Source organism: Oncorhynchus nerka, linkage group LG20 (assembly GCF_034236695.1).
Source record: "Oncorhynchus nerka isolate Pitt River linkage group LG20, Oner_Uvic_2.0, whole genome shotgun sequence".
Classification (NCBI taxonomy): Eukaryota; Metazoa; Chordata; class Actinopteri; order Salmoniformes; family Salmonidae; genus Oncorhynchus; species Oncorhynchus nerka.
The window spans coordinates 29,261,332-29,286,416 of NC_088415.1; the positions used below are offsets into that span (position 1 = coordinate 29,261,332).

Below are 25,085 nucleotides of genomic sequence, written 5' to 3' on the forward strand. Positions count from 1 at the left end.
CTTTTCAGACCTTGAGTCGTAAATATAAACGTGTTCACCTGTAAAATAACCATCCAAAATACGGCAAATTGTTAACTAGCAGATACCTGTTCAAGGCAACCGCTAAATTATAAAAGTGTTTGCCTGATCTCATATCATGATTTAAATTTTTACTCTTAACTCAGATACATATACTTCAGATTGTTTGAGGGGGTATGGAAACACAATAAACAAACAAAATAAAAACACAAAATAAAACTAGAAAAGTACATGTAGAAAAATACAGGAGTTACTTTTGGTGAGTTATATTATGCAAAAGTATGCACATTTATATATTTAAAGTTGATAAACATTTCTTAAGAATTTGAAGTTAGGATAGCCTGAACATGTGAAAGTTGGTTTGGTGTCTCTTGAAAGATTCAAGAGTTACTGTACTGTTGGTGTATTATTTTATGCATATTTATGCAAATGTATATAGTTATAATTGATCAAAGTAAAAACTAATATTGAAGTTAGGATAGCCTGAACATGTGAAAGTTAGTTTGGTATCTCTAGCTTGAACGGTTCAAGAGTTACTATAGGTGAGTTATGTTATGGTAATTTTGCTAATACTAATTTTGCTAATAAAAAAAAACGTTTATAAAGAGAATTTGAAGTTAGGATAGCCTGAATGTTTTAAAGTTGGTCTTGTAGCTTAATTAACTAAGGAGCAGGATCATTCTGAATAGCTACCACTTTATTCCTATGGTTCTCATTCAAACCCATATTAATTTATTAGAATTTAAAATGGTTATAGTTCCAAAAGTATACATAGTATCAAATATCCTTTGGCAAGCAATCTAAGTTTGGGCAGTCTGAACATCTCAATGTTGGTTTGGTATTAATAGTTTAAACAGTGTAGAAGGAGATAGTTCTAGAATGTTTAGTTGTTTTTTTTAACATTTAAGTCTATGGGACATTTTTTTGCCATTGAAGTGCATTGGGAGCTCATTTAAATATTGTTATAGTTCAAAAAGTATAAATGCTATGATTTTTTTTCTTCTCAAGCAATCACAGTCGGAGCAGTCTGGGCATTTGGAGTTGGTTTTGTATTAATTACTTACATAATTTAAGCTCTAGATCGAACTAAAGAAATCAAATAATAATATGACTATGTAATAAATCTAGAGTTGTGTTTTGCTTTGCAAGCAGACCTAACATTTTATTAAATAAAAACACAATAAAATGGCCCAGAAATGCCCTCAGAGAGTATTTACAACCTTCAACTTTTGAAGCACCTTTAGCAGCAATTACAGCCTCAAGTCTTTTTTGGGTAGGACGCTACAAGCGTTGCACACCTGTATTTGGTGAGTTTCTCCAATTATTTTCTGCAGATCCTCTCAAGCTCTGTCAGGTTGGATTGGGAGCGTCTCTGGCTATTTTCAGGTCTCTCCAGAGATGTTTGATTGGGTTCAAGTCCGGGCTCTGGCTGGGCCACTCGAGGACATTCAGAGATTTGTCCCCAAGCCACTCCTGCGTTGTATTTGCTGTGTGCTTAGGGTCTTTGTCCTGTTAGAAGGTGAACCTTCGCCTCAGTCTGATTGGTGGATTGCTGCAGAGATGGTTGTCCATCTGAAAGGTTCTCCCATCTTCATAGAGGAACTCTGAAGCTCTGTCAGAGTGACCATCGGGTTCTTGGTCACCTCCCTGACCAAGGCACTTCTCCCCCGATTGCTGACTTTGGCCAGGCGGCCAGCTCTAGGAAGAGTCTTGGTGGTTCCAAACTTCTTCCATTTAAGAATGATGGAGGCCACTGTGTTCTTGGGGACCTTCAATGCTGCAGACATTTTTTTGGTACCCTTCCCCTGATCTGTGTCTTGACACAATCCTGCCTTGGCGCTCTACGGACAATTCCTTCAACCTCATGGCTTGTTTGTTTCTCTGACATGCACTGTCAACCGTGGAAACTTATATAGACAGGTGTGTTCCTTTCCAAATCATGTCCAGTCAATTGAATTTACCACAGGTGGACTCCAATCAAGTTGTAGACACATCTCAAGGATGATCAGTGGAAACAGGGTGCACCTGAGCTCAATTTCGAGTCTCATAACAAAGGGTCTGAATACTTAAGTAAATGAGGTATTTCTGTGTTGTTGTTTTTTTGTGTCATTATGGGTATTGTGTGTAGATTAAGGAGGATAAAATTAATTGAATCAATTTTAGAATAATGCTGTAACGTAACAAAATTGGGAAAGAGTCAAGGGGTCTGAATATTTTTTGAATGCACTATGCAATTATCAGCTGCGCAGTAAATTACAAATACAGATTCAACCACAAAGACCAGGGAGGTTTCCCAATGCCTCGCAAAGAAGGGTGCCTATTGGTAGATGGGTAAAACTAAACAAAGCAGACATTGGAGTTGCTTACCAACACAAAATTGAATGTTCCCGTGTGGCCTAGTTATAGTTTTTTTTTCTTCTTCTTTATTTCACCTTTATTTAACCAGGTAGGCTAGTTGAGAACACCTTTATTTAACCAGGTAGGCTAGTTGAGAACAAGTTCTCATCTACAACTGCGACCTGTCCAAGATAAAGCAAAGCAGTGCAACACAAACAACAACAACAGAGTTACACATGGAATAAACTAACATACAGTCAATAATACAATAGAGAAAGTCTATATACAGTGTGTGCACATGAGGTAAGATAAGGGGGATGAGGCAATAAATAGGCCATAGTGGCGAAATAATTACATTATGGCAAATTAAACACTGGGGTGATAGATGTGCAGAAGATGAGTGTGCAAGTAGTGTTACTGGGGTGCAAAGGAGCTAAATAAATAAATAACAGTATGGGGATGAGGTAGTTCGATGGGCTATTTACAGACGGGCTATGTATTGGTGCAGTGATCTGTGAGCTGCTCTGACAGCTGGTGCTTAAAGTTAGTGAGGGAAATATGAGTCTCCAGCTTCAGTGATTTTTGCAGTTCGTTCCAGTCATTGGCAGCAGAGAACTGTAAGGAAAGGCGGCCGAAGGAGGAATTGGCTTTGGGGGTGACCAGTGAAATATACATGCTGGAGCGTGTGCTGCGGGTGGGTGCTGCTATGGTGACCAGTGAGCTGAGATAAGGCTGGGCTTTACCTAGCAATGACTTATAGATGACCTGGAGCCAGTGTGTTTGGTGACGGATATGAAGCGAGGGCCAGCCAACGAGAGCATACAGGTCACAGTGGTGGGTAGTATATGGTGACACAACGGATGGCACTGTGATAGACTGCATCCAATTTGCTGAGTAGAGTGTTGGAGGCTATCTTGTAAATGACATCACTGAAATCAAGGATCGGTAGGATAGTCAGTTTTACTAGGGTATGCTTGGCAGCATGAGTGAAGGATGCTTTCTTGCAAAATAGGAAGCCGATTCTAGATTTAATTTTGGACTGGAGATGCTTAATGTGAGTCTGAAAGGAAAGTGTACAGTCTAACCAGACACCTAGGTATTTGTAGTTGTCCACATATTCTAAGTCAGAACCGTCCGAGTAGTGATGCTGGATGGGAGTGTATGTGTGGGCAGCGATCAATTGAAGAGCATGCATTTAGTTTTGCTTGCATTTAAGAGTATTGAATCTCGTCTGGAGGTTAGTTAACATAGTGTCCAAAGAAGGGCCAGAAGTATACAGAATGGTGTCGTATGCGTAGCGGTGGATCAGAGAATCACTAGCAGCAAGAGCGACATCATTGATGTATACAGAGAAAATAGTCGGCCCGAGGTTTGAACCCTGTGGCACCCCCGTAGAGACTGCCAGAGGTCCGGACAACAGGCCCTCCGATTTGACACACTGAACTCTGTCAGAGAAGTAGTTGGTGAACCAGGCGAGGCAATCATTTGAGAAACCAAGGCTGTTGAGTCTGCCGATAAGAATGTGGTGATTGACTTTGTCGAAAGCCTTGGCCAGGTTGATGAATACAGCTGCACAGTATTGTCTCTTATCGATGGTGGTTATGATATCGTTTAGGACCTTGAGCATGGCTGAGGTGCACCCATGACCAGCGCGGAAACCAGATTGCATAGCGGAGAAGGTACTGTAGCAGTTTGGGTCTAGAGTGTCTCCCCCTTTGAAGAGGGGGATGACCGCGGCAGCTTTCCAATCTCTGGGGATCTCAGACAATACGAAAGAGAGGTTGAAAAGGCTAGTAATAGGGGTTGCAACAATTTCGGCGGATAATTTTAGGAAGAGAGGGTCCAGATTGTCTAGCCCGGCTGATTTGTAGGGGTCCAGATTTTGCAGCTCTTTCAGGACATCAGCTATCTGGATTTGGGTGAAGGAGAAATGGGGGAGGCTTGGGCAAGTTGCTGTGAGGGGTGCAGGGCTGTTGACCGGGGTAGGGGTAGCCAGGTGGAAAGCCAGCCATAGAAAAATGCTTATTCAAATTCTCAATTTTCATGGATTTATTGGTGGTGACAGTGTTTCCTAGCCTCAGTGCAGTGGGCAGCTGGGAGGAGGTGCTCTTATTCTCCAAGGACTTTACAGTGTCCCAGAACATTTTGGAGTTAGTGCTACAGGATGCAAATGTCTGTTTTGACTTAAGTCGTCTTGAAAATGGCTGTCTAACAATGATCAACAACCAACTTGACAGAGTATGAAGAATATTTTAAATAATAATGTTCAAATATTGTACAACCAAGGTGTGCAAAGCTCTTAGACTTACCCAGAAAGACTCAACGCTGTATTCACTGCCAAAGGGGTGTATTGACTCAGGGGTTTGAATGTTTATGTAAATAAGATACAGTGTTTTTGGATATCCTTTTCAATAAATTAGCAAACATATCTAAATACATGTTTTCACTTTGTCATTATGGGGTATTGTGTCTAGATGGGTGAGAAAAAACATCTATTTAATCCATTTTGAATTCAGACTGTACATATCCTTTAAACTTTTAGCACTGTTTTTAGTAAATATTTTCATGGCTATTTCCAATAGTTTACATGTAAACACTCTAAAAAGTTATGCAGGTGTTCCCTGCAGTCTACTGATTGCAATGATATATAATATGATATTGTGTTTTGTTTAAATTTGAAGTAAAATGACAGGAAACCTGCTCTAGCTGTACCTGTCACTTTAGGTAAAATCTCATAGGAATGTATTATGTCCAGCAGAGAGACAGGTAACCCATTTTAACTAAATACTTTTATGATGAGACCTTTCAGCCTTTACACAAAGTAAGTAAAAGTCTAACAAAAATGTCTAGCTATATTGCCATTGCAGATTGAACCTAATTCTCAGTAGTGTAGTACTATGCGCTTTAACCTGTTGAATAATATAATTTTATATACATAAAACGCATCATACAAATGCGGTATCTGCCATTGGCTACACACACTGACTTGAATAAATGTTTGGACATTTAATACCCCCAAACGCCAAATTAGGCAAACCTAATTTCAAAATAGGCCATCATCACTGCTAATCGTGAATGATAGGCCTAATTCTTCTCATTTTACAGGTGAAACATCCAAGCTGCCAACTATGCCAACCATTACCATTTGATCTCACGCAGTTTCATGACAATATGCATTTAGATCTTCTTGAGTGATATGAGTAAATACTCTTTGATGGGATTTCAGAGCAGGTGACATTAACAAGCTATAGCTTAGCCAACCTGTATTGCTTCCATCAAAGCACATTTATCCTATGTCGCGTGCTGTTTAGTTTTGGCCACACTATGAGAAAAAACGTGAACATTCAGCACAATCATCCTTAAGTCTAATAACAAATGATGTGTTGTTTTTCGTCTTACAGTTACGTTATGGTATGTTACGCTATACAGTGCATTCGGAAAGTATTCAGACCCCTTCCCTTTTCCCACATTTTGTTACGTTATAGCCTTATTCTAAAATGGATATAAAAAAATCCTCATCAATACCTCATAATGAAAAAGTTAAAACAGGTTTTTGGAAATCTTTGCAAATGCATTCAAAATTGCAAACAGAAATACTTTATTTAGATAAGTACTCAGACCCTTTGCTATGAGACTCGAAAATGAGCTCAGGTGCATCCTGACAGAAGCCACTCCTCCGTAAAAGGCATATGACAGCCCTCTTGGAGTTTGCCAAAAGGCACCTAAAGGACTCAGACCATGAGAAACAAGATTCTCTGGTCTGATGAAACCAAGATTGAGTTCTTTGGCCTGAATGCCAACCATCACGTGTGGAGGAAACCTGGCAAACCTGAAGCATGGTGGTGGCAACATCGTGCTCTGGGGATGTTTTTCAGAGGCAGGGACTGGAAGACTAGTTAGGATCGAGGGAAAGATGAAGCAAAGTACAGAGAGATCCTTGATGAAAACCTGCTCCAGAGTGCTCAGCACCTTTAGACTGGGGTGAAGGTTCACCTCCCAACAGAATAATGACCCTAAGCACACAGCCAAGACAACGAATGAGTGGCTTGTGGACAAGTCTCTGAATGTCCTTGAGTGGCCCAGCCAGAGCCCGGACATGACACAATCGAACATGTCTGGAGAGACCTGAAAATAGCTGGTTGCGACGCTGACAATCCAACCTGACAGAGCTTGAGAGGATCTGCAGAGAAGAATGGGAGAAACTCCCCAATTACAGGTGTGCCAAGCGTATAGCCTCCTACCCAAGAAGACTTGAGGCTTTAATCGCTACCAAAGTTGCTTCAACAAAGTACTGAGTAAAGGGTCTGAATACTTATGTAAATGTGGTATTTTGTTTTTTTATTTGTAATACATTTACAACATTTTCTAAAAACCTGTTTTTTCATTGTCATTGTGGCATATTGTGTGTAGATTGATAAGGGGGAAAAACGATTGAATCAATTTTAGAATAAGGCTGTAACATAACAACATTTGGAAATAGTCAAGGGGTCTGAATACTTTCCGAATGCACTGTATATACAAAAGTAAGTGGACAGCTCTTCAAATTAGTGGATTCGGCTAGTTCAGCAACAGTGGTTGCTGACAGGTGCATAAAATTGAGCACACAGCATGCAAACACCATAGAAAAACATTGGCAGTAGAATGACCTTACTAAAGAGCTCAGTGACTTTCAATGTGGCACCGTCATAGGATGCCTCCTTTCCAACAAGTCAGTTTGTCAAATTTCTGCCCTGCTAGAGTTCCCCTGGTCAACTGTAAGTGCTGTTACTGTGAAGTGGAGACTTCTAGGATTAACAAAGGCTCAGCCTGCGAAGTGATAGGCCTAACAAGCTCACAGAACGGGTCCGCCAAGTGCTGAAGCGTGTAGCGCGTAAAATCGTCTGACCTCAGTTGTAACACTCACTCGCGAGTTCCAAACTGACCCCAGAATCAACTTCAGCACAATAACTATTCGTTGGGAGCTTCATGAAACGGGTTTCCATGGCCGAACAGCAGCACACAAGCCTAAAATCACCAAAGCTCGCCGCCATTGGGCTCTGGAGCAGTGGAAATGCATTCTCTGGAGTGATGAATCACGCATCACCATCAGACAGTCCGACGGACGAATCTGGGTTTGGCAGATGCCATGAGAACGCACAGTGCCAACTGTAAAGTTTGGTGGAGGAAGAATAATGGTCTGGGGCTGTTTTTCATGGTTCGGGCTAGGCCCCTTAGTTCCAGTGAAGGGAAATCTTAACGCTACAGCATAAAATGACATTCTAGACAATTATTTGCTTCTAACTTTGTGGCAACAGTTTGGGAAGCCACCCCCCCTTCAGAACAGCCTCAATTTGTTGGGTCATGGACTCTACAAGGTTTCGAAAGCGTTCCACAGGGTTGCTGGCCCACGTTGACTCCAATGCTTCCCACAGTTGTGTCAAGTTGGCTAGATGTCCTTTGGGTGGTGGACCATTCTTGACACTTGGGAAACTGTTGAGTGTGAAAAACCTAGCAGCGTTGCAGTTGTTGACACAAACCTGTATGCCTGGCACCTACTTCCTTTAAATATTTTATAGAAAAGTGGTTAAAAAGTGTTCAAAAATCTACCAAAATGACTGATGCTTGAAAAAAATTTCTTCGGCACTTTCAGGATTTTACATTTAAACACTTAAAACTGTCAAATTGGTGTTCCCTAAAGTCCACTAACTACAATGGTATAAAATATAATATTCTGTATTTTGTCAATTTCAAGAAATGTGATTTGTACAGCATTTTGGGCCGTATTTTCATTATTATTTTTCAAAATATACATGATCCAATTGATAGCATTTCCACATTACCTTGTTATTTTTAAGTCATCATTAGGCTTAATATGCCACTTACTAATAAAGTTATAGCCAAATTCAAATTACTGCACAGTAATTTAGGAGACATTTCCACCACATTTCTGCATAAAGTTTAAAGGACACAAACATAAGCCATACATGGGTCCATTTGTGTTCTCCACACCACCGTAAGCATGTTAAGCCACCATTGGCTTAATGTACCAATTATTTATGGAGATATGGCCATGTGAATCTTGTCGAATTAGAACCAAAGTAGCTGGTTGGCGGTAATTTTGGAATACTTAATGTAATGTCACGTTTACATGGTATAAGGTAGACGGCAAACCGGATGTCATTGTTTTCAATGAGAGCACAATGTTAAATGCCCTTGAGGCTGGCGGTGAATGCCGTCAGTTACCACGGTAGACTGGTCTTTCCACCAAAGTACAAATATTTAAACTTTTGACGTCTGCCATAGCATTGTTTTCAACCGGAGGTTAATTTGCACTGTTTGTTTACTGAAATCACCATAACAACGTTTACTGTGGTCACAGACAGAACATTGAGATTTAGTTATGAAAATCTTTGCTTTCGTGTTGGTTTGCTTTTGCAGTCACCATCTGTCTTGCTTTCTTGTCCGGTTATGCCGACTGTTATGACAGTGTTTGCGTCCTTCGTCTAAACGCAGCATAAGGGATAAATAATGGGAATTTATTTTTCCAAAGTAATGTCCAGAACAAATGTGGTTATCCTGCTTATACGACAGTTGCCAAGTGAAACCATATGAAAGCCCACATTTACCAGTAGAAAAATAATAATTCATTGATATTATAATTTTTATAAGCAAATTCATACTTTCTCATGTTTTGGTTGAGACGCGACCCAGACGTTCGTTCTATATGTTCCGTTGCTATGCTCGCTGGCAACGGTCTTATCCCTTGCTTGCTGTTATCTCGCCAGCTAGCCAAGGCTAACAGTCTCGACCTCTGCAGACAGAATAACAACAAAGTAGCTGTTTTCTATTGACATTTATTTGGATACATCCATAACAATAAGCTGATAATGCTGTCATCGGTAGAAAGATTTGCCTTCTCGTCAGGACACTCGCCAACACTGACTGTCAATTATGCAGAGATGGCAATGCATATCAAACACTAGGCTAGAAGCTAGCTAAATAGCTTGTTGCTAGCAAACCTCCCGACATGACAACCGAATTCCAAAATATCAGTTGCTGAAAACAACTGGTGAAACTAGAAACATTTGACAGCTTTTGCAGTGGAGGGGACCAGAGAAATTCATGTTCATCACTTGACACATTAGGTCATCAGATGCTCCAAAGAAATATGTGGGCAAAACAAATCAACGCTAGCTAGTTTGCTAGCTACGTTTTTCCTCTTTGGACCAATTTCAGTTTGTGTAGTTGTTGGTTTAGCTTTCTGTAACTTTGTAGCAATTACGGAATGCATGTGTAGGTGCGTATTGAGTCATGATTGCATGGAGTCCCAATATATTTTCCAACTGTCCCGTAATCCGTTTTGACAGTTTTTTACAATCGCTAGGACCCATTTCTCAATATTTAGGTCACTTTTTCAAAACTCTTCACACAGTGAGCATAACAGCAGTCTATGTGGGCTAAACTATGGATAATTTTTCATTGTTTTGGCACAAAATGCATTCAATGACTACATCTGTCAATTTTCATGAACTCTTTTCTCACTCAGACAACCACCAAAACTCAAGGCATGCCAACTCTATGTACCTACAGGACAATTTACACGTTTACATACTCCTTTCAAAACTGTTAATTAAACTTAAATTCAAAACCCCAAATTGAATAAGACATACATTTCTACAGTAATACTGTATTGAAATATATTCTAAATCTAAAAAATGAAATACTATCAAAACAATTAGACCAACCACAGCTGATTCCCATTGTAGCTGAACACCTACACAGGTGTTAGTCATTCAATTACATTACCATCTATATAAAAGGGGACATCTTAGGAATAATGATATACTGTAATGTAAACATGGACCCAGCCAGAGATAGAGAAGTGGCTGACAGAGGAGGAAGTGTGGCTGGGAGAGGAGTACGTATGCATGGTGGAAGAAGACTGAGAGGAAGATCAAGAGCTGTAGTCTCAAATGAGATGTAGGGCTACTATAATTGATCATGTACTAGATCATGATCTATCAATGGGAGAGGCTGGTCTGAGAGTGCAGCCAAATCTGCAACACTCAACAGTGGCATCTATTCTGGGAAATTTCCGGCAAAACAACAGGTAAGATGTGCATTCTGCAAGGGCATTTGACTGAACTACGCATTACATAAGTAAATTGAGCAAAGCCTCCTAACCTATTTGTGTGTAATTGCTTTTGTATTTCTGCTTAGTACCCAACGGTTACCTCCTACAGGCGGGAGAGGTAGGTTTCAACTTGGCCAAAACACGGCGGCGAGGAAGGAATGTGATTGGAAAAAGAGCCACAGTGGATGTCCCGGGCCAGAGGGGTGCCAACATCACAATGTGTGCAGCAATATCATCTGGTGGATTGTTGTTACACAAACCGCTATTTGGGCCATACAACACCGAGCATCTCATTTCATTCCTGGGTGACCTCTATGGAAGGGTTGTGTCAGGTGAGGAAAGGGTTGCAGTGAGGCGAAATCTGCCGACGTTTGTAATTATATGGGACAATGTAGCATTTCACCACTCCCGTGCAGTCACAGAGTGGTTTGCAGCCCATCCCAGGATGATGTCACGTTTCCTCCTTCCTTACTCTCTATTCCTCAACCCCATAGAGGAATTATTTTCCTCATGGAGGTGGAAGGTTTATGACCACCATCCACATGATCAAATGTCCCTCCTGGATGCAATGAATGCTGGATTCCTGGACATATCTGCAGAAAATTGCCAGGGATGGACAAGGCATGCCAAATGATTCTTTCCTAGGTGTATTGCCCAAGATGACATAAGATGTGACGTGGATGAGAATCTGTGGCCAAATGGATAAGACAGGGTTGACTAGTATTGCTACTGTATCTGTATTGGTAGATGGTGTATATACAAATTATTGTATTTTGGAATCACTCAATGCCATTCAATGACATAAAACATATTGAAGCATATTGCATCATGTAGAGAGGTGTCATTCTTGATTTGTAAAGAAAACATTGTGTAATGTTACCTGTTAGTGTTGTTTAGGTCATTGTTTTATGAGTGACAACGTGTGCTTGTTGTGTGACACTAGCAAAGGTGACAACCTTTGCTAGTGTTATGGAAAAACGAGTTGATTTAAGACATGTATGAAGTGTTTTGGTAGTTTTAGGGTATTTTGAATGTGAAATTAACTGCTGTCCTAAACTGAAAGTTAGTTAGGAGAACTGTGTGAAGAGTTTTGAAAAAGTGACCTAAGTATTGAGAAATGGGTCCTAGCGACTGTAAAAAAAAAGAAATCCATTCAGTCCATTCTAGAATGCCGTTCTAGCCAATCAGAAACAAGTATTCAACAACGCTGTGGTATATTAGGTTATTACATCTGCAATGGCACTATAGCTAGACATCTTTATATACTATTTTATTCAATTTGTGTAAAGACTGAAAGCTCTCATTATAATGGGTCACATGTCTCTCTGCTGGACATATGGGATTTTAACTTAATATATTATTGCAATCAGTAGACTTCAGGGAACACCCATATATATTTTTTGAGCATTTACAAGTAAACTATTGGAACTAGCCATGAAAACATGTACATAAATTAAGTTGGCACATGTTTTTGCCACTTTTCTACTCATATTTTTAAGGATATGTACATTATCGTTCAAAGGTTTGGGGTCACTTAGAAATGTCCTTGTTTTTTAAAGAAAAGCACATTTTTTGTCCATTAAAATAAAATCAAACTGATCAGAAATACAGTGAAGACATTGTTAATGTTGTAAAATGACTATTGTAGCTGGAAACGGCTGATTTTTAATGCAATATCTACATAGGCATACAGAGGCCCATTATCAGCAACCATCACTCATGTGTTCCAATGCACATAATTTTAAAAGGCTAATTTATCATTAGGAAACCCTTTTGCAATTATGTCAGCACAGCTGAAAACTGTTGTTCTGATTAAAGAAGGAACAAAACTGGCCTTCTTTAGACCAGTTGAGCATCTGGAGCATCAGCATTTGTGGGTTCAATTACAGGCTCAAAATGGCCAGAAACAAATAACTTTCTTCTGAAACTCGTCAGTCTATTGTTGTTCTGAGAAATTAATGCGTTAAATTGCCAAGAAACTGCAGATCTTGTACAACACTGTGTACTACTCCCTTCACAGAACAGCGCAAACTGGCTCTAACCAGAATAGAAAGATGAGTGGGAGGCCCCGGTGCACAACTGAGCAAGAGGACAAGTACAAGTACAAACTAGAGTGTCTAGTTTGAGAAACAGACGCCTCACAAGTCCTCAACTGGCAGCTTCATTAAATAGTACCTGCAAAACACCAGTCTCAACGTCGACAGTGAAGAGGTAATTCCGGGCTGCTGGCTTTCTAGGCAGCAATGGATTCAGATTCAGAGTGTTTAATAGTCACCAGAACAATTATTTCACCCATCTGCTGGACTACCCCAAAAAGATAATGTTCAAATAATTTGGTTTTGCAAGATAACATTTAATTGGCGGGTATGTTTGTGTATACAATCCTAAGTGTACCCTTTAGATACGTTTACTGTTTGGATAATGTGGTTCTGTTATACTTCTGTCACAGCTCAGAAGCATACTGCATGACCTGGTGGCTGCAGTTTTGACAGTTGTAGTCCTTTCCCAACTCTGTGTTTTGCTGCTGGGGATTATGGGTTCAAAGGTCATGCTTAATCCCCAACGAGTTAGTCTGAATATCAAAGCCCTCCAAGCCAAGCCCATCCTATGGGGGACACATTGAAACCCAATCTTCAAACTAAATGCTTCAAGATGGTTCTCAGTTTTTTCCTGTTTTTCCAGGAAACTACAAACTATAAAGGGATTCATGTGTGATATGAATTCCTATAATGATTGCAAAATACATATTCAGGATTTAGTTCAGAGGAATGACATTGTCTGTGTTTTCCTCTGTTATGGTGCAGCTCCCACTGTCTTTGAGAGAAGATGCAGTATCTGAACAGAGAAAATGAACAGAGAGATGGTTTCCATTTCACTGGATGGGGTTATCCCACCGGAGGGCCTGACAAGCTCCTGATGCTGTCTGACAGCCCAGGACTTTCCACCACTTTGATGCCATGACATTTGAATGGAGCAGCCTGGGGGGAGACGGATGATAACTTGCATGAGTTCACCCATTTCTCTGTCTCCTGCTGGCGGGCTGTAGAAAATATAATTGCTCAGAGCATGATTAAAGTCCCTCAGCAAAGTGTGAACACATTAAACACACCCGTTGAACACACTTAGCAGTCAAAAGAGAGGTGCAACACTCTTGTGACTTTGAAACATATCTCATAGAAAATAAAAAGAACTGTGCTGTGCTTGACAACAGTGAACAAAGAGGGACAGTTTGTCCTACATTGAAGATTCATCCCTTGGGTGGATTTACATGTCCACCGTTGGTTCTGAGCTAGCAGTGGAATTGTCCCATTTTGGCACTAAACATGCTTTTGTAATCAGCAATACTACTGCCTGTGATTTCACACAGCAGAAATACACATAGTCATACATCCACAGTCATTGACTCACAAATACAGAAAGACAGACAACCCCCTCCCCCACAAACGCATATTCTAGTAGAGAGCAGAATGGTGCGTAGTTGGGTAATTAGCCCCATCTCCTTTGATATGACAGAGTTATGTACACCAGAAGAATGACTTGATCTAACCTTCCAACCCCCCATTGCCACACACACACACACCACCACCACCATTCCGCTAGGGTGATAGGTTGTTTACGTTCAAAGAAACCACAGTGGCGTCTTTTGAGTTGGCTAAATGAAGTCCATTGTGGTAAGATGTACAGCTACAGATTACCTTCATCCATGTCTAAATGTAATGGACGTTTTCTCCCAAAAAGGAACTTTTGAATTATATCCATGCACAACAAGATTTTCCCAAGACGTTTTTTAAAGCCTATTGATTTGTTGTAGCTGCTTTGAAAAATTTCCCATCCCTGATAGCCTACTGAGATGTCAGTGAACATGATATAAACCATTACAGTAATCCAGATGAATTTGGGCTTCTCTGTCTCATTACTTTTCAAGAGCTATCTTGGAGAATGATCTGTGCCAAATGAAAAGAGCATACATCATTAATGAGTTAAAGCATTTCCAGAATCTTCTTTTTTTCTGCGGTTTCCTGCACTAATGTACTGTAAGGAGTGAAAGATTTATCGTTTCATTGGACATATATCCCAGACTCTCCATTCCATCTCTGCAGCCAGAGTACTATCATGAGTATGCTTTAGAGCAGCTGCGAACAGTAGGACTCTGTTATGGCGATTCTACTGAAGAAAAATGTATTGTGTAGTATTTTGTTCTCAACAATTAAAGGGATCCTGTTGGGAGCACATTTCTGAAAACAGCTTGGAGTCCCAGCCCAGTGGGGGCATGGCTAATTTATGCAGAACATTATAGTTAGAGCCAATTAGGATTTGTGTCACGTAAAACACAGCTTGTCTCTGTTGTTTTATTTCATAAAATGTTTTTACATAATTAATGCTTCCATGTAGGACACCTGTTTGTCACAAAATACTGTTTTTCTGGCCACATTGGAATATTAGCTAACAGCTATGGATATACATGTAGCTTTTCCTTGAGGTAGTGTTTACACCATATCCTGGGATTAAATGTGAATTTAGAATGGATGTTGGCATACTGAACATGAATCTCCTTTCACAACACTGGTTATTCAAACTCAGAGAATTTAAGGTCTGTGGAGGACAACAACAACAGTGTATGTCATGTCCACAATACATAGAACAGGAGATACTTGAGTGTTTTTTTCCAAAGCACATAGAGGTTTGGTTCAAAAACAGATGGGGATAATTTCAGTATGGAGTCAGCAAGTTATGATGGGGATGAGTTTGTGAGAGAACACCCACACACAGAAGTGGGATGTCAACTCTGTGTTTCCTGTTCTACATCTCGTAAGGGATATTGTTCATTTCCAGCTCAGGAAACTCTGTCACACACACCCTGAATGTCAGTTACACTTGAGTCAACCAACCCAAGGTACTAGATTCACTCCAGCCAATGAATCACTTATAGGATGACTTTAGGAATTCATTAATTTGATCAACGATATTTTACAAAATCATTTGCATTAGTTTATTTCTACTATCTACAGTATGAGTTCTTTTTAGATTATAATACTTCCAGGAACATCAGGTCTGCTAGTTTTATGCGTAATTATTCATTACGGGATTTTTCTGCAGCTTCTGTTTTTCACCCAAAGGACAACCAGGGCTAAACTGGTTTTATAATTCATGATAATATATCATCTTAAAACACTAAATCTTAACAAAACACCATAACTTGATATATCAGCAGCGTGTAGATTACTAAAGGGGGAGAGTATAGCTGTCATTACGTTCAATTAAAGTAAAATTCTCCATGGTTCTCTGTCATCCCAAAATGAATAAAAGCAGGTGGTAGCCACAAATAATACATTTCCCTTTGGGCTAGTTGACATAAGGATCACACAAAGTCACAGCCCCATCATCAGTCACTGTAGCTTTTGTTCTATGAAACGTCAGGATGATCTCCCCTAAGATGTGGCTATATTTATATTCCTACACTTTCAGGGGTACACTGACTCAGAACAAAATGCATTAAGATTTTGTTAGATTACTGTTTGCTGGAAAACGTTAAAACAAGTGTAAATAGTTAAGCCAGTACTAGTACATAGTAAGTGGTGTTCACTACCGATTCGGAACTGTATCCTGTAATGGACAAGTCACTTCCTCAAAAAGGAAAGCTTAGTTCCCAGTGCACAATACTTCCCAGAACTGTAGTGTGTGGAGCGGATATGGAAGGCTGTGGAGTAGTCCCTCAGTGCCTAGGTAGACCAAGAAATGATACCCGTGGTCACAATGATGATGAATCCTCAATCCCTTTTGGAAAACTTTTTTTAAAGGGTTCCAAAAGGGTTCTTCGGCTGTGGAAAGGGTTCTACAAGGAACCCAAAAGGGTTCTACCTGGAACCAAAAGGGTTCTACCTAGTACCAAGAAGGGTTCTACAAAGGGTTCACCTATGGGGACAGCCAAAGAAACCTTTTAAGTTCTAGATACCACCTTTTTAAAATCTAAGTGTAGTAGATAAACACAGATGACATCCAGGCACCCCCCATTTGTCATTGCCTTTCAGTTATTCACTAAGGAAGATGTTTCACAAAGATCTTGCTTCGTAGTGTTTAAGGTTAGCTATGGTGCAATTTTGCACAATAAGCAATGGAGACTGCTGATTTGTTTGGGAATACACAGGCAGGGGACGAATGGCTTTGCACTGTGTGAATGTCCGTCTAACCCCCCTCATGGTTGCCCTGTCTCACCTCTCCCGTTTTGTGGAGACTCCAGCGGAGCAAAGTGTTTCTGGTTGCATGCCACCAAGCTGGACCGCCATGGAGGAATCTCTGGAATTCCCAGACACTGGCTTTTTCCCAGTGCCCTAAAGTGCCAAATGAACAATGACAGCAGCAACATCTTTCTTGAATTGCACAGCATGAACTCAGGGGCCTCTCTCATTCCTCCCTTTCTCCCTCATTGTCAAATCCATCTAAAGTCCATAATTAAGAAGGGACAACAGACTCCATGTTGATGAGAGGCCCTGTGAATTACTTAGGAGTGTTTGCTAAACATACATGCTTTAAAAAAAATAGGGAACTGGTAGGCTACCTATTTCAATTGTCTGTTAGGCCTATTAACATTACAATTATCATGTACATCATGTGGTCAATTAAAAAGTCTGCTTATTCCTATAAGGCAGTAATTCACATTTAGATTTATCTGGATTAAGTTGTCTTTTCTGATTACCCATCATGTACAGATTTGATAAAAAAATATTTTTCAATATAGTTTAGTTTTGAAATGCAAATAAAAACAGGACAGAAAGAGCGTCTCACGTTGGTCTTGCTAGAGGGGAAAAAATGGCCAGTTCTACAGTTTCACTCTGACTGGCACTGAGGTAGTTAATTAACTGTGACACGGTTGGCTTGAGAGGTAGCAAGAATGGGACAAGCGGCTTGAACACTAGAGCTCAGATAGCGGTGGAGGAAGAACAAACGCATAGAGCCTAACACCTGCCAGACTATTTTACTATTTTAAGTGTTAATATATCCTGGATTTGTCTATGCCTGGATTTGTCATTCCGGAGTTTTCAGGGGACGATGACTTAAATGAAAACGTGAGAGATTTCTAAAGCATCACGTAATTTCCATGCATGTAATTTGAGGAAAAGTGCTCTCTGCATGAAGCAAACTTTTTGACAACTTGCGAAACCTTACCAAGCAGTGGGTCTACGTGAAGCAGTATTACACGTTTACATTGCCTACGGTGATACACATTTTCTACTATTAGTTTGGAGGCAGATTTCAAACGTTATCATTTTCGGAAGGCTAAACAACGCCACAGAATGTGACATCTACTGTCTCGCGACGACGCCGACTGAGCATACCTGCATTGCAAGTGAGTTTGTTATTCATTTCTGTTTAGAGCACCTTTTGTCACGGGTAAAGTCCCATTCTTGTCTGCAAAACTAGGCTAGTTACTTTTCTTTCAACCCCATTGTAGTCCATATTGGCCTTTGACATCTTCAGTCGCAGTTAGAGCATAAACTACGCTATACTTATAAAGCTTATGTATAACTCATCAAATATTCATATCATCAGAAATAATTTGTAAATCATACAATAGAAATGTTGTTATAAAGAAGGTGTAAACCTACGTGTATTGCTTTGACAAATGTGGCAAAACCCTTACCATCCTTATAGCATGTATATGCCGCTTATGAATGACATGAAGCATCTATAAAACCAGTATGGAAAGGTTATAAAGGCTTTATTAAGCTTTCAAAGATGGGGTTCAACCTTAGGTTTTGCCCCATCAGCCTCCCTCAACATGATCAAATTATTGCAAATGATACCACATGCTCTGACATTTCCTCATCCCCCACATTTTCAAATATGCCAACTTTCCTGATGATGGGGCATTTATTATGTTCTCTATCATCTCATTTTAGCTTCACTGATCTGACTGATAATTCTGGTAGTAAACTAGGCTATGAATTCACTCCCCACATGGCAGGCACACATCCACCTGAGTGATGTTATTTTCATTTAACAAACTCATGAGCAAACTTTTTGAGGACCAGAGATGAGGTTTCAAAATGCACATTATATGTTCCCCTCTTAGTGGGCCTATGTATAATTCATACTCTGCTTGCCTGGCAGAAGTGCTTATGAATAATGCATTTTAAGTTAAAAGCACAACACTTTTTTGTGACATAGTCTATCTGCCCATCCTCAAATAATGTCAGAACATATTATTATCCTCTTAGCTATACTATTATTAGTATAGGGCCCCGTCTGATAGTGTTGTTTATGGTGTGTTTAATCTAAGAGATAAATAGGGGCTTTGTTCAGTGCTGGCCTACTAGTTCTTCACAAGTTGTGTGGTCCTGTGACCTGTGGTCATGCTGCAAATTGTTCCCTACCTACACACTATCCCCTATGACACTGGTAAGTCTACACCAGTACCTATAGGAACAAATGACATAAAGCTGAAAAAACACCAGCAGGGACACTGTAATTTCTGACAAGGAAATAAAGAAATACAAACATCTATATGAATTTACAGCAACAACAAAAAAATCTGCTACATTTTCTAAGCTGCTCCTTCTATATTAGTGTGTCAAACAGTGTTCTAGCTTTGTGCTAGGTGTGAGGGCCTCCACAAGTACACAAGGAAAAACATGAAAAAGCTCTCAGTGGTTTCCGCCCTCTACAGCCACGGTTGGACATCTATCATTTTAGTGAAATCATGGAATGGTTTTGCATTTTAAATGTGTGGTGGAAAAGGGGAGTAAATAAAGTAATGATAGCTTTAATTTCTCACCTGTGCAATCCATGGAAAATGTATCTGAATGGTTCAATTTCAGATTATGACCCTTAAATATTTACGTTGTAGCTACCGCTACAAACATACCATTAATGACACGGTAACCATATTAACACCGTGCACTTTCATATTGCCATGGTTGTTTCACAAATACATTTTCCTCTCATATTCGACATCTGACAATGCAGCAAATGTTAATGTCTCGTTTTAGTAGTACTAGTCAGACATTAGCTTCAAATGCAGCGATAGACTGCTCCTATCAATTCTGAATGTCTATGAGACCTCGTTATGTTGTCTTGACAGGTGCTTTAACACTGCACATGTCATAATGCTGGCAGTTGTTAGTTTTTGCCCCTATTTGTGGAATTAACTTGACATTTTTATCACATTGTCGCTTCAAAATTGAATCATTGTGTAAATGAATCAGTGTGAATATTCCATTCTATTTCTCAACATCCCGTGTACCAGTTGGATTCTGCATTATTCGTGCATTTACTTTGCCCCCAGAAAGTTGTAAATGTAAATGTAAAGTTGTAAATATGCTAAGGTTAGGTAAATGCTTGAAAGTCAAGTTTGAAAGCATGAAAGAAATCATATGTTAGGTGTATTGGAATGTAGAATGAATTATGGAATTGAGTTTGAAGTGAAAAGATTATCGGAGTGCAAAGGGGTATTAAATAAATTGAGTGTAGGATTATGAAATGTCTCTCTGCAGCTTTTAAAATGCATTATTTTCAGAACCAGAATTTAAAACAATCCATCTCTGTATGGTCATTAATGTCTCTTGTTAATATGCACTTCTATGAACGTTTTCCTCTTATCTGAACAGCAAACTTTTACTTTTGTTTAGCATGTCTTTCTGTATAGTCTATACTCCAATCTCTCATGTTGAGCCTTGCTTGACTCAAAGCCATTCTGTTTCCTAAAACTTTATCTCCTCTTCTGTTTGAAATAGAAACAGGCTATGTGTAGGTTCTCATACTCCAGTGTAGGTTCATTTTATTTAGCAAAACCACCTATCCAACTTTGACTTATCGTTGAGTCCTGGCACAGTCGCCTGGCAATGGTTGGTTGAGACATTGTGAGCGACAATTTTCATTGCTACTATGTTTATGGCCAGCTCCTAAGTCATGTTTGTCCAACTACAAAATATCTCTATTTTTATTTGACAGTTTGACCTTAAACCTTTAACTTTTATCTTAGTGTTTATCTTAGCTCTTCAAAAGAGATTGCCATAACATCTCCAAGAATCCCTGAGGATGAGATAGACAGGTGAGAGTGTAAAGAGAAAGAAAAAGAAAAGCAATCTGTCTGACATTTTGCAATAAATAGTAGAAATATATTTTGACGTGCAATTTACTGTCACACCTGATGTACAGTATATTTGTGGCATTATGCTTTTAATTATGCTAGGCTACCTGACACCCTGTCAGGTTAGAATGTTGGGCCAGTAACCGACAGGTTGCTAGATCAAATCCTTGAGCTGACCATGTAAAAATCTGTCGTTCTTCCCCTGAACAAGGCAGTTAACCCACTGTTCCTAGGCTGTCATTGTAAATAAGAATTTGTTCTTAAATAACTTGCCTAATTAAAGAAAGGTAAAATATATATATATTTTTTAACATTTCAGTTTTGGGGGAATCTCAGCATTTACAAACTTTATTGCAGGGATAAACAATTGTTAGGTTTACTGGAACATATTTATCCTTACTTTGCAAACCTTGGCAAAATGATTTTTTTCATTTTTGTACCGTATATAAATAATTTTGTGTTGCGTGTCAGAAGGTGCTATACTAAGGAAGTTGTTATTATAGTTAGTAACACTTTACATAAAGTAGAGCGGTATAATGCTGTATTACTTGTTATAACCATGTTTAAGCCTTTATAATGTCTTATTATAAGAAGAACGCGGATGGAATCACCAAATCCATACATTAAAACGGAATTCAACACTAATCAAAAATGTATTGAACTTAGTAGGAATAAACTAAATGTATTGAAAATGTGTTAATTTGGCCAAGTTTATCATAAAGCATGAACCAAATGCATCAGTGATTCGTATTTCCTACAACTTTCTGTAAGAGACAACGATAATTCCCTCTCTATGTGCATGTGCGGTGGGTGAGAGTCTACCCCTTTGTGCAGCCGTTAGTGATGATGCTAATGAAAGTCTTCTGGTAGATGGAAAGGCTTTCTCAAAAACCGTCTAAATTAAATGTTAACTACAAAGTAGCCTATGCTTACATGGCAGAATGATATCATGATTATCCAGTGGGTATTTGTTTCGAAAACTCTACCACCACATGTGTGCTACAAAAACACAGCTAAACAACAGTCTCTTGCTAGGTGCACACTGGAATTAAAGGGTAACTACACCCAAAAATCAACTTTTTTTTCCTTTTCTCCCAGACCTCAAAAGTGGTCTCCTGATGTTTAAGCATTGTTGTCGACTTAAAAAGTGTCATTTTGAGAGCGAAAACCTGAAGGAAAAAACGGGAAAACGGGAACCTGGAAAAACTAAACGGTGAAACTGGAACACAGGAAAAACAAAATGGAATCGAGCAAAAAATAAAACTGATTTTACAAGGCCCTATACATGTATAAGGCGTATAATATGCCTCTCTATGTAGCAGATTTGCAACTAAGTACATTAATGGAAGGTAGACTCAATGATATGACATAGATGCAGAAAGTAAACAGCATAGGCTCAACTTCTCAGCTGTTTTGGTGCCCTGGCTACTACACTGTGAACAGCGTGAAGTGAACCCTTGCATCTCACTCATCTCAATATCTGTGGTGCTGCTCGTGGCAAAGTCACTTCACTGAGTCTACCTTTAAATGTTCCATCTTGACGTTTGATGTAGGGTAACAACTGGAGGTGATCCACAGTGCATCAGAAGCCAACCACAAAGCTGGTGTCATGTAGATATATGTTCAGATAGGGACCTGGCTATGGTTCGTCATCACTTTCCCTGACACTCTCCTTGTCATCAAGGATTTGGGGCATTCAAGCAGTTGCCAGGCTCCAACTCACCACAAATACAACCGGTCTCTTGAGACGGTTGTCATGACAGCCTCAGTGAGTTTTGCTGGGGTTAAATGAGGGCCAGCCTGGGCCCTAGAGGTTAAGAGGAGGGGGAAGGGGGGAAGAGAGTGATTGTTAGGTATACCAGTGAGTGTGGTAGACTTAAAATATATAGGCCCGCTACTGTTGGTGCCGTATTTAATTTTATGAGCAGTACCATGGTTAAATAATTTCTCAAATGTTTTTGTCCTGGGGTTTCTTTTCCCCCCCAATTATTTTGTGACTAAACACAATACCCTAGATGTACTAGGCTGTATGATACAGGAAGAGAATTGCAGAACCTGGCATGTTCTTTGCATTACTCCGGCATCAAAGACAATGTGGCACTTAATGAAAAAGACAAGTAGCTCTCAGGTGAGCAAGGGGCAGAGTTCTCTTTTAATATCAGTCAGCCCAGTGACAGTCAGAGATAGTATCAGACTGATTATATACTATTTATACCATATAAATATTGTATACCGCCAGCCACACAGCACTTGTGCCTGTCACCAGGACTTCAAAAGCAGAAGCACCTGACTTGACTTTAGAATGTTATCCCCCTCCCTCTCCCCTCCCTACCATCCTTCCTAAATCTGGTGCCACTTTTACAGGGAAAGGCACAATACAGGGGGCGTCAATGACAGCAGGCAAGGGGAGCTAATCCATGCAGCTGTCAGCCCGCGGGGTATTAAGCCTCCATTCTGAAGATTCTTGGCGACCTGCCAGAGGTAGAGACAGTCTTTTTCAGACAGGCATGGAGTATAGGCATGGAGGGCCTGGTGCTAGGCCTCTGTATCCACTGTACTCGAACTGAAGTAAATTCTTGGAACCCAATGGACCATTCTTCAAGCCTTTTACCGAGTGAAGATGTAGCCAGCGACTGTGTAAATCTAGAGAGCCATTCATCATGTCTGGTGTCGCTGGGCCTCACTTTGATTGGCTCACTTGTTCACTGGTCTCAAGCTCTAGACTCAAGCTCTTGTGGACTTGGATACTATGTACTGTTGTTTCAGAGTTCAGTGTTACATTTTCTATGTTCTGATTTTAGTAAAGAATGTTCTATTAAACATAGAATTCTGGATGCGCAGTGCAGCCTTGACTGTAATGTGTGTGAAATCTATATCTAAACACGGCAACCTTTCTGAAGGTCTGTTAAGCCAGGATTTGGGTCTGGCAAAAACAAACATGCATGTAAAAAATAAAACAAATAAAATGATGTTCTGTCATAAGCCAATCCAATGCTGGAAAACAGCTGTAGGGTATAAATAGTAGGGCAAGAAGTTTTAGTAATTGCAAAGGAATCCAGTGTTTATTGTGTAAATCAAAAGAGTAAGCCCATGTGAAACAGGTGTTGGAATGTGACAGGAGGGTGTCCATAGATCGTCCTCTATTTTTTTGCAAAATAGCCCTCTAATGCTCCCTCGCTCATTTTGTACCATTACAGCACACATGACCTCCACTTTGAGGGAATGAGTTCTGGGGGGCTGGATTACCAACAGAGACAGGAAAGGGAGGAATGATGGACTGCATAAATGTGGGGTGACGCAAATGCTCCCCTTTTGTGCTATCACATAAGGGGGAGGGCAGGGGGCATCCATGTGTTGTCCCCTTGCCCTCACTGTCCTTCTAGATTCAGGGAAACAGCAATGTTTGCCAACATTGTTTGAGACTATCTTTGGAGCTCTTTCGATTTTTAGTTGACGCAAACAAAAGCAAATGCAAATGTATCTTCTAAATGTTTTGTTGTTGTTGTTGCTGCCTGTAGTCTTGTAGCCAGACACCGTAATCTTGTGGATATCATTTTGTCAAAGAGTGGGCTTAGGCACAGTGGAACAAGTATATGCTGGCTAACACATATAGCTCTGGTTACACCTGAATGACAGGTGACATTTCAAGGACTATGACTTAGCTAGCTAGCTAGTATGTTCAGTTATCGTTTTTTTATGTTCAGTCATCGCCAGCAGCTACCAAGCTTTTTGTTGTAGTTGAAAATTGCCAAGTGTGACACTTTCCTTGTGAAATAGCCTAGAAATTAAGGCTATGCTGCCAGTCACAGGATCCTTTCAAATGTTTGTAGTTATTTCTTCTCAAAAAGTAACACATTAGTTTCAAATTGAAGTTCAGTCAGTTCGTCTCTCACCCACTACTTGTCCTGAGTCTTGTGCTTGCTGACAGGCCTATTGTGGAGCTACAGGAGACATGGTCATGGAAGTGTAGTACTTCAAAGAGGAGCAGATAAGACAGCGGGAGCTTAACAGCCTTTGAAGGGAGGTGCTGAATTCAGTATTTAGGCGCGCAGGAGCTTAACGGTCAACTCCAAAGTTCACCACTTGGCCTGGATTACACATTGGACCCTGGACCTGTGTGGAGGGAGCCTGGTTACAGCTGCTACTGGAGAGGAGCCACAACACACCCACTGTAGGACCCTCCGGACAGACCATAGGATAGCAGCACTTTCCTCTCCTCAAACACACTATTGGGTTCTAGAACACTGGGCTCTTGATTTAGGCAATGAAGTCATAACACATTAACAGGAGACACTCCCTACAAACATAATACCCTATGTATGCTTTGGATGCATGGTGTCATGGTTCACCAAACAGACTGTTCTTGTGACGCGTCAGAAATAGGAATCATGATTGATTCAAAGTCTCAGGACTACGGCACAGGTGCGTCCGCAAGTGGAGTGGAGGCATTGACAGTCTGTGAATGAAATATTTCTGCTGTGAGTCGGAGGCCCTCTGACTGGCCAAGCATTTGTCCCCTGAGCGAGGATG

The 25,085-nt window shown here is 40.1% G+C and overlaps 1 protein-coding gene across 1 annotated transcript in view; it reads left to right on the forward strand.

The window, feature by feature from the left end:
• Positions 1–17,364: 17,364 nt before the first annotated feature.
• LOC115102226 (semaphorin-3F-like) overlaps positions 17,365–25,085 on the forward strand; it is a 44,633-nt gene continuing 36,912 nt past the window's right edge. The window contains exon 1 of the mRNA XM_029621923.2: positions 17,365–17,813. The gene's annotated coding sequence lies outside the window, so the exon portion shown is untranslated. The remainder of the gene's footprint in view (positions 17,814–25,085) is intronic.